At 30.4% G+C, this 14,672-nt stretch overlaps 1 protein-coding gene across 1 annotated transcript in view; it reads left to right on the top strand.

The window, feature by feature from the left end:
- Positions 1-14,672, top strand: part of LOC132736958 (G-protein coupled receptor GRL101-like) — a 112,968-nt gene that overhangs the window by 13,491 nt on the left and 84,805 nt on the right. The gene's annotated exons all lie outside the window — the stretch shown is intronic.

The following is a 14,672-nucleotide window of genomic DNA, read 5'->3' as shown; positions in this document are numbered from 1 at the left end:
AAGAATAGAGTTCTGTCCCTTAACACTTGTAGAAATGCTTCTGCTCCTTATCAACGATTATTGTCTGAATATATTTTTGAAGACAATTAGTACGTAGTTCTGGATATACCGGTATAATGAGTGCAAACGTGGTATGAAAAAATCAGTTATGTAAAAAAAATGAATTATTTGCTCATACATGGTGAATCACATAGTACAAGCTAAAAGTCTTGACTATCATCTACTTGTCTATCCCAGTTCACTATAAACTACCAAAATGATCACGTTTGTTAACTACACACATATAACAAGTGCAACATTTCGTTCAAAAAAATAGAAAATGGAAGGAACATACGAAAAAAAAACACAATTAGATAAAATTGAATCTTTAAGCATCATTTGGCAACTGAGATACAATATGAAGAAGTAAAAAATATAATTTTTGCAACAATGTCACCAAGCAACAAACAAAATTAATATAAAAACATTTGAGCAGGAGAAGAACCCCTTTTTACTCCTTAAGTAAATGTTTATTCGCAGCCACATGGTCAAGAACGTATTTCGGTGATTGTCAGTATTCCGAAAGCATGTAACCACGTACTCTCTACATTTATTGGTTCAAAAGTGTTATTCTTAAAACTCCACTGAGAATAAATGACGTGTGAAACGAACGTAAAGTGTAAAGTCAATTTGCCATTCTATTTTGTCCTTTTGGTATTTCCATTTCTCGGAGATAATCAGTTTCATGTAAAGTTACTGACAAAGTCAAAAACTTTTACAATTATAAACTTAAGAATGTATAAAATCTTAATACTATTTTAACCTTTCCTTACTTGACTACATCAAAATTTTATTATAATACATGATTTTGTAAAAATGCATTATTTTCATTTTAAATTGATAAACATGTTACAGTGTTCTTTAATTTACTATGTAGTAGCCACTGACTGTTAATTTTATATCTATTTAACACAATAATGTAAAACAGGTGAAAATGTCTACAACGTTTTGAAATTTTACAACAAAAATAAATAAGTACAATGTGTACAGTAACAATTTGAATTCAAAATAAAAAGGAGCCTTTAAGATAATTTAAAATATCTATGTACATCTATAACAATGCATGTCCATTTTAATGCTTCAAAATTGGATTATGATATGATTCTATACTGTAAAACATGGAGGGGTAATATCAAAGCATCATTAAAGTTATACTATGCTTATCTGTAAGTAAAATATTTTTATTGCATAAATATATTGAACTCTATAAAATTCTTGCTGAATATGTCTAATGTTAATAAAGGAATATTAAGTTGAGCCTTTCTGGCAGGTTTGTATGACAGTATGCACGAGTTCTATTTTACCTTGTAGTGTGTATAGTTGAAAAAACATAGCTATCACGTGTGTTTATTTTGTATTTGTCAAATTTGAGCATGGTATATTTCAGCATTTACATTTACACAGTTAACTACTTAATCTTATTTCTATTATGATTATGAACAATTAATATATATAATATAATACATATCGGTTAATTTGCTAAAGATCACGAGGATTGGATTGAATTGTATTGAAAATATTCAAGATATAAACTTTTTAATATAATGAAGAATGTGACCTGTGTATAAGAGTAGGAAAAAGAAACAGGTGTATTGAACATGACACACTAAAATTATTATTATGATAATAATTTAACGATTTTTCTTAACGACTTTTTCAATTATTGCTTAGACATTTTTTATATCCTGTAGCCTCTAAAATAACAAAATACGTTTTCAACTACAGAGATTATTCGACGAAAGTAGTTTTATACGACGGACAGATATTTAATACACAAAACAAATTGATTTGACCGAGGGCTGTTACAGTCAAGGCAAGTTGTATTGTTTTATTCATGATCATTGTGTGAAATAAGAAGTTTATATTAATTAAATGTTCTTGAATAGAATATTTTTTTTCTCATGCATTCGATTTTATTCCGAAGAGTTTATAGTAGTTTTGTATTATCTTTAACGAAAAGTGCAGCTATGAGATGTTTGTGCTTTTACATGTTGTTACAAGTATTTATTACGAATATATCATATTAAATAGGCTATTGCGATGGTACACGTCATAGGCTTTGATTACAACAGAAACTAAAAAGTAAATTTTAATAAAAAAAATATCCTAATCAATTGAACTACAAAAGTAGGCTAGACCATTAGAATAATTATTTTATATATCGTTTTACAGTTTGTGTGTTTCAATTTTTACAGCTATATTGAATATGTCAATTAAGTTTTATGTCATATCTGAGAAAGAAAAGAAAGGGTCGTTATTTTAATGATTTATATTGCACCATGCAACATGTCGCTAAAATAAAAGCAATAAATTTAAACATTTTATCACAAACTCGACTGATATTTGTTATTTGTAAAATCATTTTTAGAAACTTTTATCACAAAATCCCCTTAACTGAGACGACCATTAAAAATAATTTGTACTGGAGGTATTTAAGTAAAGTGTTTTATTTAAGATTCTTATTTCAGTTTAGTACGTTATCGTGTAAATTTAGCACTGTATTAAAATTTAATTGCCCGTAATCTTATCTTAACAGCTGAAAGCTTGAGTGATTTATCTGATAAAATTGGAGAAATAAATTTAGTTGCATCTGAATATGTTTAATTCTTTAATAAAATTGAAAATATCAAAATAAACCTGTTTACAGAGACTAAACGATAAAAGGTGTGAATATTTCACATTCCGAAAACAAATTAGTACGAATTACGTTTATTATTTATCATATCATAAATTATATACAGTATACTAAACAAACAACAATAAAATACAACAACAACATAAAACAAGAAAAAGCAACAAAAACAATATTGATGACAATTTACAGCGAAATTCATATAATGCAATAATGTGATTATTTTTATTTTAAGAACTATTTATTTCCTTAATTTCATGTTCTTCATATTAACATGTTTCAAATTGTTTATCCTTTTTGCCAAGATAAATATGTTTTTCTTTCAAAGCTGGTCATATTTTATTTTATGCATCTACTTTAATTGTAACATCTTAGCATGAATGAGTTGAATAACAACCTTAAGCCACTTGCGCTTGAAATAATTCCAAGAAGCTACTTTGATTTCACAAAATTCATATTCACTGTTTGTAGGTTCTGAGGATCAGTTTCATGCCTTTCCAGTAAAATTAAGCACTAAAAGGAGAATAATTGCATTACTCGCACGACACATTATTTTATATTGTCATTTATTGTCCTCAGCTCCGCAGCTTTCAGCAAATCAATCTTTTTTTTTCAAAGTTTATCAGTTACTGTATCATTCCAACTATATTTATCATCAAATCATTTCCACTGCAGAATTTTGATTTCTTTTTTGAAAGCAGCTTTTCTAAGTCGTATAAATTAAATTATTTTAAATCATGATTAAAACAATTAGAACATAGAATCTACAGGTTATTTCAGATCATTTTTTGTCATGCTTTTGAAGAAGCAAAAAAGGTTTGACTCCTGATTACATGGAGGAATATTTAATTCCATAATTTAACTGTTTTAACTTGATATTTTTTAATTGATGTAATTTTAGTCAATCTAGTGATACTATATGTATTCCATACCGAAATAAATCTAAATATATGTATCTCTTAAGCTCGCTATTCGATAATTTTAACACACATCTTTTTTCACAGACATTGTAAAATGCTATTTTTAATAAGGTCATAAAGCACATTTTATTAACATTTTATGTGCCCGTAAGTCTTCCTTGAAATCTTCGTCTGCGATGCTATTGTAATATTTTAAACTGTCCTTGTTTAATCACACATATATAAATGACAATGATGAATTTGGAATTAAGAACCATCTGTTCATTTGTTTAAAGATATACTATGCTCAAATTTTATATTTATAATATTGATAATTGCTACACGGTCATTTTGTGAATATAAAATTAAAGTTTCGTGACTTAACTCTAGTTTTAAATCCTACACACTATAAGTTGGTACACGTTGAACGTTCTTTTATTTTGAATAAAACATATTCAGTTATAATTGTTTAGAAATCAATTAATGTCTGCAATAAAAGAATCTCAAAGATGTGCATAGTTTATCTTTAAAGTTTAAATAAAGCAAGAAGGTCATTCACTACGCTGCTAAAGGAAATAGAATAAGAAAGCTTTTTGTACAATAGCAGTTTAACTACATTAGGTTTATTTTCCCTGGAACACATGTTTAGATTTGTATGTAAGGATGAAAGGGATTTTTAAGTCGCCATTTCACGACTTGCTAATAAAATTCTTTTTTTTTTTTGGTATCTATTTACAATGGGAAAATAAGCAAGTATAATGATTTAGATAAGAAATGATCATTGTTATTTATGTTTGCCTTCACTAATTTTACCTGAATTTGGATATTTATTCAAAGTTTAAGGGAATGCAATATCAAAGTACAACAAGTTAGTTACAAAGGGTTGTTAAATTGCACGGATATACTAGTGGCAAAGACTAATTACATTAAGTCAAAGCAGCTTATGGTTGAGAATTACTAACGCCAAACAATTTACATTTTCTAAAATAAGTTATGTAAAACACTATATACACCTTTTTATCAGTGAAATTTGTTTTAGTTTGTATTTAATTGACAACAGTTTTCATGCATTACCTCTAAACGCTTGACAGAAACATGATGGCAAGTGGAATATGATATTGCTTTTTTCGCCGACTCTTTTATGTTTCATTCATAATCGTATATGAATCTGTTTCAGGAGATGAAATAGTCGTCTTTATATGCATTTCGGTGGTAAATAGGCGAAATTGTAGCATTTAATTAATCAAGCGCATTGCCTTTATAAACCGGAATACGGCATAGGAACTCTGGAACAGGACCACATATTGCGGCGCATAAATCCGAATCCGTACCGGCTTTACATATTGTTTGTCCGACCTTTGAATATCTTTTCATATTATGCGAGCGGGTGGTCTTAAATTATCTAATCTCAATTAAATATAATCTGCTAATTTAAAAATCAGTCAAATATACGGTATATTGAAAAAAGTAAAGGAGTGACATCCGCCATTTGCCGCAACGTTCGGTGTAAGTTATCCCCCTTGATATGCTTGATTTTTGTTTTAATTTTTCTAGTAATGAATACGAGATGAGTGCCTAAAATATTTATCTATGGATCATGTTTTAATATTCCTTTTTTCAGTTAGGCAAAATCAGTTTGACAATATTACTAAAGTTTCTGTTTTCTCCATTTTAACAAATCAATACACGAATACGCCCGTTACAATGCCGCCTATACATGTCACCACGTGTAATCAATAAACCGTTAACGTTATATCCGGACGATACCTGATAGTTGACAAAAATAACAGGAACAAAATTCTGAAAAAATAGTAATCAATTGTAGCCAAAGGGGAAAAACTCATGCCGAAAACGTTGCGGCAAATGGCGGATGTCACTCCTTGTCTTTTTTATAATACCGTAAAATTTGACCAGTTTTAAAAGAGACAGATTGGGTTCAATTGATAATATATTTTTTGAGTCCATACACTCGGATGATACTAAAAGATATAAAGATATAGCAGAAACGTTTTTTAAAACCGTTACACGATCAAAAATATACGCCGCAATCTGCGGTCCCGTTCTCGAGTTCCTATGGAATACGGTGTCAAGTGTGGTCTTTAGTTTACGTGGAGATGGTCTATAGAGTGACATGTTTTTCAGAAATGCATCTGCTTTTTAATGAACTACGAACACATAAAATTTATATGTACACTGTTTTTTGAAAATGTGTGCATAAGTCTTCAAAACATGAGAATAAAATACTGATAAGATGAGAATATTTTCAGTTTTAAAGAAAAAAAACAATGTACAAGTGTTACCTTTAGGGCATAAGATAGTTGAGTAGTACATCGTCTTACGGATTGACGAATTACATTGAACGCATGATTACAATAAAACATATTACCTTGCCTGAGGTGTAAATTGTCTCCAAACAATCAAATTGCCTGGATTGATTAATATTGTAATCAGACCCATGGGCAAATATTTCAATACGGTAAGATTTTTTTCTCGTTATTTGTTTTCAAAGGATATTGTCTATAATGTGACAAAACTGACGCTTTTACAAAAATTGTTTTGTAAATCTGACAAATTTTAGATTAAAAATAATTTCGGAATTATACTACTTCAAATGTTGGTCGAAAATGTATGATTGAATATGCAATTCATGAATGTAAATTTGCATATACATGTTCCGTGATTACATTTGTGCAAACCTTTTTGTGTTTTATCATGTTTATCGCAAAAAGGTAAACATTGTTTTATTTTATTTTCAAAAAACAAGGAAAAACATGTGATTTCTTATCACGCTAAATATCTTAAATGGACTGGTTTATTTCATAATCTGGACAGAACTGATTAACAAGCGAATAATGCAGACCATGATTACAGTTCTAAATCAATCAATGAAACATGTCTTCAGGAGCAGCATCTTGGTCTGCATTGGTTGCATGATTTCTATCAGATTCCACTACAAGCTGAAGGGCATTATATACAAGTAAGCAGCTGTCACCGAATGAAATACAGTTCTTTTTGTGATTTCTAAAAACATTATAAGGATCTATATAGTTCTATGTTCTAAACAGTATTCGTGGTCATACCAAGAGGTTCTTTTTTCTGAAAGCAAAGTAATTTAGGATAATATGTTATACAATTCCATGTTCTATATCATTATATCTGACCTAGATCATGGAGCTTTGTTATCCCTTGTAAGCAAATTAACATAAAACCAATTGTCTGAAAAGATAACACAAAAACAATGCTAAACAAGGTTTTACACGTAATGTTTCTTATACATTTGATTTTGGTCTCTATGGAGTAAGAGGAGCGATACTCTGTAAACTATATATAATTGCCATTGAAAATTATTATTACTCGGCGGCACGCATGACATTAAAAGGAGTCCTTGGTATATAAAGCGTCATTGTTTATTTAAGTTTACAATGTCAATGTATGCGGATCATTTTTAACGTGCAAAAACAGAGTGGCGGCTTTGCCCGAGTAGTTAACGCGTCGGAGTATCAATCTAAGGAACTATCAATCTAAAGATTGCTTGCAGCGTGGGTTCAACTCCCGTCATTTGCAAGCCGCTGTTTACATGAGCAAGAAACTTAATTGCCAAAATAATCGCTGATCAAAATGAAAAGTTAAAACGGCTAAGTAACAGTACATGCATGTACGAATATATCTATAAATGTTAAAGAAACATAAAAGTATTTTAATAAATAAAAATGTTTTATCTCTTCTCACATTATCTTAAGTGCGGCCATGTTCAACTGTGCCTTGTCAACATGATTCAGTTTCATTAATAATTAAATATATTGATTAGAAAACTACATATTTGCTAATGTAATACAATTATTGCTAAACTGTACAAGCTGCCGCAGTTTTTGTTTTTTGTTTTGTTTTTTTTTTAATCCGTCAGACGAGATCTATGTTATTTGATGTATCATTTCACTGCCATGTTTATTTAACGAAAATTACGTATTTTTCCGAAGATATATTTAGAGCTGAATTCCTATTAGCTGGATGTAAATTAAAAGTATTTAAACCTACCTCTAGTAGTTTAATTTACAACCAGGTGGAAATTCGTCGTAAATTAAACTTGTAAGATCATAAATAACTTTGCCTCTGTACAAAACACGGAAACATATCTAATAAAATCTTCAGAAATAATAATGCCAAAACTCAATTTGAAATAAAGTTCATTTTGTTCTAGTTTTTTTTTCTTTTTTTCTTCTTCTTCTTCTTCTACTTCTTCTTCTTCTTCTGCTTCTCAATTTGATTCTTTTACATTATCCTACATTCTTGCAAAAATTCTGGAAACAAAGTGATCCCTCGGAAGCATTAATCACAACAAAATAACATAAGAATTGCAGACTCGGTTTGATTGAGTCTGTACATGAGGGATAATGAATAAGTGCAACATCCCTCACGCCCCCTAGCACCGGCTTGAGCGGTACTCAATTCTCAACACTTTATAGTGTTGGCATCAATGATCCCGAAGGACCAGAAAATATAACAACACTGAAGTGAAGTACGGGGCAACTTTTTTTACGGCTGCCACACGGCACTTGACACCTGCTGTTGTGAAGTACAAAATTCTGGAAACAAAGTGATCACTCGGAAGCATTAATCACAACAAAATAACATAAGAATTGCAGACTCGGTTTGATTGAGTCTGTACATGAGGGATAATGAATAAGTGCAACATCCCTCACGCCCCCTAGCACCGGCTTGAGCGGTACTCAATTCTCAAGACTTTATAGTGTTGGCATCAACACCAGCATGCAAAGTAGATGGATTTTAAGCAATCTGAAAAAAAAAGATTTTTGTTAATAAAAAACAAGGTCAAAGTGTCCTTATAGTGCATTATGGGTCAATGACCTTTTTTCATAATATTTGGCAAGAATAACAGGCTGAATTTGTTTGAGAAATATTTTTCTTTCCCAGTTATTGGGAAATAATCTAATATGATAAATAAAAAAATAATTATATACAAAAAGAATGTTGAAGAATACAAAATTGTTGACATATTTTATGTAATTATTTTGATTGACTATAGAATATATCAAAATGACAAGGAGCCTCTTGGTCTGCACTGGTTGAGTTCTTTCAGTTGCACTGCCAACTTAATGGAAAATACATTTAAATAAAATACAGTTTTTAATGTTTTTGGAAACGTTATACTTACATGATGCCAATAGTTCTTAGCTTAAAGGTATTCGTGGTCATCACGACTGGTTCTTCTTTCACAGAGTATAGTATTTTAGGATAAATTGTAATGCATTAATGTTCTATTTCATTACATTTGACCTAGATCACGGAGCTTTGCTATCCTTTGTAAGCAAATTTACATAAAACCAAGTGTCTGAAAAGATAACACAAAAACAATACTTAACAAGGTTTTACACGCAATGTTTCTTATACATTTGATTTTGGTCTCTATGGAGTAAGAGGAGCGATACTTTGTAAACCATTATAATTGACATTCAAAAAAGGGATTAGCCGGTGGCACGCATGACATCCAAAGATAAGCTGGTAAAAAATGTAATTGTTTAAGTTTATAATGTCCATGTATGTAAACCAGGTTTTAAATTGTAAAAATAGAGTGGCGGCATATGGCAAAGTGGTTAACGCGTCGGACTAGTATTGTAAGGATTGCTTGTGGGTTGAAACCCCAACAGGGGCAAGTCGTTCTTTCTGTTAGCAAGAAGCTTAATTTCCAAAATAATCGCTTATCAAAATGAACTGTAAAGGAAATTTAGTTTAGTAACAGAGCATGCATGTATGTCTGTAAATGATTACAAAAAAGATAAATATTTCCATAGAAATAAAGTTTTATCATTTTGCATTATTTTAAGCAAAAGCGTCAATAACGGTCATGTTCAACTGATCCATGTCAACAAGACTTAGTTTCATTAATCATAAGGCAAATCTTCTAAACTACGTATTTGCAAAGGTTATATTAATAATTGTGTAACTGTAAATGTAGAGTACTGTATTTTAAAAAAGAATCAAAATTAAATGGAATATTTTCAACCGTCAGACAAGATCTATATAGTTTGATACATTTTTTTTTACTGTACGAACGTGTCTTCCTTCCACGATTTAATTACAAAGATAACGTACTTTTGCATACATTTAAGAGCTGATATCCTATCAGCTGTATGTAAATTAAAGCAAATAAAACCTACCTTGTGATGATGTTACTATTGATTCATTATTTTACAACCTAGTGAGCATTCATCGTAAATCAAACTTGTACGATAATAAATAAATTTGATTCTGTTACAAAACCCGTAAACATATTATAAACAAATCTTCGAAATTTTAATGTCAAAACTCAATTCGAAATAAACTTCAATTTGTTCTAGTTTTTTCTCATTAATTTTGTGAAATATCTTAATGCCAAAACTTAATTCAAAATAAACTTCCACTTATTCTAGTTTTTTATTGATATATCTTACTTTAGCATACATTCATGCAAACTAGATTGATATTCGCAATCTGAAAAAGAAATTTTCAACAACAAAAAACTGTCCTACTTGTGCATTATGGGTCAGTGGCCGCTTTTTTCATAATATTTGGCAAAGTACAATTAACTTAATTTGTTGTTTCACTGTTATTTGGAAATAATCTAATAAGATTAATGAGAAAATAATTATATGTGAAAAGCAATGTTAAAGAATACAAAATCATTGACATACTAAATGTAATTATTTCGATTGAATATAAAATATATCAAAAAGACAAGGAGAGAGCTGATAAATGTTCTTCATATTGTTGATAACTAGTTTTATATTTTAGTAATGTTCATAAATACTAGAGTTATAACAAAAATAAAATGTCCTCGGTTTTTCCCCTTTTTATATAACCACTGATATGCAAAAAGTATATCGAAACATTTAAGTAACGAAGTGAAACTCCGAGGAATGCTGTGGTAAGGTGAACTATAGCCAACATAGCCTACTGATATTTATACTGATACAAAATTTTTCCAAAAGAAATTCTCCCTAAAGAGCAATAAAAGAGATAGTTAATTGACAGAGTTGCAGACTCTGTTAAGCTTTCTTGATTTTATACAAAGGATTTTTGTTTTAATTTTCTGTTCACTGTTTTATTACGTTAAGACCAGGAAGTCCTGTGTGGTGTGAGTGTGTGAGTGGCTTCGTTCTTTAACATATTTGTGCATATTAATTAAATTTTGTTCTCACATGTGTTTGTTATTGCCAGACAAAACTTTCTATCACGGTGGACTTATAGCAAAGCTTTGATAGACTATCTCGAACAAAACATATTTTTGTGAAAGTTTATTGGTATCTGGTTGTACAAACAGTTTATGTGTAACTGATGTTTCGTCATTTTGTCTGGTTTGATTACTTTGTATTTTATCCTTATATATTGTTATTCATAAAATATATCCCTATTTTAGTGTTACCATAGAATCTATAACTTTACTCTAGCCATATTTAGGTCATAAATTGACAGGCCATTTATCGACTGCATTGGCAGGAAACTTTAGTAATGTATATCTTTAATTTTGATAAATGTATCTGTCTAATACAAACGACAATTGTACAACCTAAGCTTCTTGTAAAATGGCCTTTTACAGCCAAAAGGGGAATGCAAAAAATAGATAAAAAGAAACTTCATAAGAATAGTATTTGTCTGGAAAATCTCCAAATCCAAGAAATAGTTGAGATGAATTTAGAGATGAAGAAAGGCGTGTTTTTTGTTCAAACGCTTACATTTCATTCGTGCGCTTAGGTATTTATTACTGAGTATTATTTATATATTTCAAACCCTGCTGCTTCGGTATTTTAACAAGCGTTTAACATTGCGCGTTTAGATATTATTGAACTGAAGTGTCGTGTGTAGCGTGTATATTTCACTACCTTACTTAATGTATAGTGTTGTGAGCAGTCATATTGTAGAGACAAATGAAATATCTAACTGTCCACATAATAATATATATTTGCATCATATTATAAACGATCTGTATTTATTTAGTAGTATGATATATAGTAAGCTTATGTAGTACAAATCTTTCTACGAAGTTTAGTAATGAATTTATAAATATTCTGTTAACAAAATATCTGCAAACTCATGGTACACTACTTGTATACTAGATGGTTCAATCTCTAGTGATCCATTCTCCAAATGGCTTTATCAGTGTCACATTGTTATCTATGTAATTAAGTTGTTTTTTTGTATTGTCAGAAATGACGGATGGGATGTATGGTTATACAGAAAAAGGTGACAAAAGTGTCATCAGACTAAGTAATTTATAGCAGACCAATTGTTTTCATATGTTGTCCGATACACCATGCAATACCGCTTTTACGGGTGTGTGATAAAAGTTTTTCTCATTAATTGAAATTCAACGCTTTTACGACCAAAAAGAACCCAACTCAAAACGAGCAATGCTGTGAATAAAAACCATAAGAAACGTTGATTTGACCTCGCTACTGTTAAGTGTTATTCTCTGATTCAAAGTTCAAAAATATCTGACTACCATTGCATCATATTCACTTTCATTCTAATTAAAAAACGCCTGCATTTACCTCCAGGCAAGGTTGACGTCTTGTCACAATAGTCAGGGGAACGATCTTTTTCACAATGTTATCTATAACGTGAAGATTTATTACAGTGTTTTGTCTGGAATAGCATTTATTGAAAAAACAAATCGTACATGATATAATTATTTACAAAGAAAATGAATGGGATTAAAGATGCAATGCGATGTTAAAATTGAAATAATATATCATTTCATCACAGCAATGTATTTAAGATTTAACAACCATTACATTTCAATACTCGCGTTTCGGATAAAAAACAAGTAAAATATCAAATTACAGGCACCCATGATAATAAAAATTCATATTACCTTGTCTGTGGTGTAAATAGTCTCCACACAACAAGTTTGGTTAATATTGTTATCACGTCAATTGGCAAAAATTTCAATATAGTAAGCTGTGCTAAAACGAAATGAAGCAAAGCTTTTTTCTTGTTGTATATTAAGAACAATTGGCAAAGAAAAAGACGCAATGGTTATGCTTTGACAATAATTACAATATGCGTAAATTTGTGCGTTTATACTTAAACGAGTTCCTTCTTATTTCTTCTTATTTTTGAAATTATTCTAATTTAAATCTGACTTTCATTTAAAAAGGAATAAAACTAAATTTTAAGATAATGATTAATTTTTGCATAAACCATTATAATAACATTGAATTTCTTGTTTTTCATTCAATTAAGTTTCGCCCAAACAAGGAGAAAATAATATGTTCCTTTTTTAAACGCAGGATAAAACAAAGATGTTTGTGACACTGAATCAACTTCGTTTATAGGATATCAAAATATTACAGCATATCATATACTTGCTTATTAACCATTCATGGTATGTGATCCTGTAAGTAAAACTTCCAGAGAAAACAGAATCTTATGATAATAGATAATCCACTTTCATGTTCATGTCTTAGAACAAATTATATTTGACCTACATTCCGTAAGCTTAGCTAGCCTTTATAGGGAACTTTACAAAGAACAATTATCTGAACGGATAAAAACATACCATGCTAAAATAGATTAATCACGCAATGTGTATTTGTTATTTGAGTTTCGTCTGCATGGAACCGAAAAATGTAAAAGAATTCACACAATACATAATTAACTTTTTAGCATTTCATTTGAAATTCGGAAAAACTTATGTTCACAAAAACTCATGTAACACCCGTCGTATTAAATGTATATTACATATGGGGTCAGACAGAGGTCACTTTGACATGTTGGTCGGTCGGGTAGTCTGTCTCCGATTTAACGATTGATTAGAGTGATTTCAATGTTTTGCATGAGTATAAAACACGTGTTTTAAATCACACTTCTTTAAGCCAGTTCAATACATTTTCTTGACGTATTTAATATTTAATTCATCACATTATCTAAAACAAAATTACAAAAAGAATAGAATTATCGGGTTGAGATCTCGTTACTGTTAACAAAGGTGACGACAGGCTCATTTACATATAAACGGCCGTACCATACCACTGTTTATGCTACCTTCGGGGTGAGCATTTAATGCCGCTTTGTCCGTCCGTCCGTCCGCTAATCTTGTCCGGGCATATTAGTAACTTTGAAACACCAGGAGGTATCAACATGATAAATCTCATTGAGTAAAAGTGCAATGCAAAAGAACCATAACTCTGTATTGCTTAATTTTGGAGTTAAATGCTTTGTTCATGTTTACACTTTGAACTTTGTCGGGGTCATAACTCTAAACCTATAAGAGATATCAACATGACACTTTGTAGGTAATTAGATCTTATTTGGTATGAGTGCAATGTAAAAAAAGTAATTATGTCTTGCTTAATTTTGGAGTTATTGCCCTTTGTTCATTTTTACACTTTGAACTTTGTCCGGGACAAAACTCTAAAAGTATAAGAGATATGAACATAGAAATTTGTAGGTTAATAAATCTCATTGGGTAGAAGTGCAGTGCAAAAGAACCATAACTCTGTCTTGCCTAATTTTGGAGTTATTGCCCTTTGTTCATTTTTACACTTTGAACTTTGTCCGGGACATAACTCTATAACTATAAGAGATATCAACAAGAAACTGTGTAGGTGGGTAGATCTCATTGACATTGGGTAAAAGTGCAGTGCAAAAGAACCATAACTCCATTTTGCCTAATTTTGGAGTTATTGTCCTTTGTTCATTTTCCACTTTGAACTTTGTCCGGGACATAACTCTGAAACCATAAGAGGTATCAACACGAAACTGTAAAGGTAGATTGATCTCATTAAATAGGAGTGTAACTCTGCCTTGCTTAATTTTGGAGTTATTGTCCTTTGTTCATTTTAACACTTTGAACTTTGTCTGTGACATAACTCTGACACTACAAGAGGCATATTTGCCGTGTCTAAAACATATTCGGGGGGAATCACCCGGTTCAAACGGTTGTTGTATGGAATTGGAAAGCGACGCAGGTATGTGCGCAACAATAGTGTAATGTACGTGAATAAGATAAAAATCAAATGCATGAATTAAGCTTACTATTAAGTAATATAAAATAATTAAAGTAAACTCAATGTCAAGGAAAACGAAATATTATTCATGTCATA

This window comes from Ruditapes philippinarum, unplaced genomic scaffold, assembly GCF_026571515.1.
Source record: "Ruditapes philippinarum isolate M1 unplaced genomic scaffold, ASM2657151v2 ctg1920_1_1_1_1, whole genome shotgun sequence".
Classification (NCBI taxonomy): Eukaryota; Metazoa; Mollusca; class Bivalvia; order Venerida; family Veneridae; genus Ruditapes; species Ruditapes philippinarum.
This window is presented reverse-complemented; position numbering and strand designations above follow the sequence as displayed.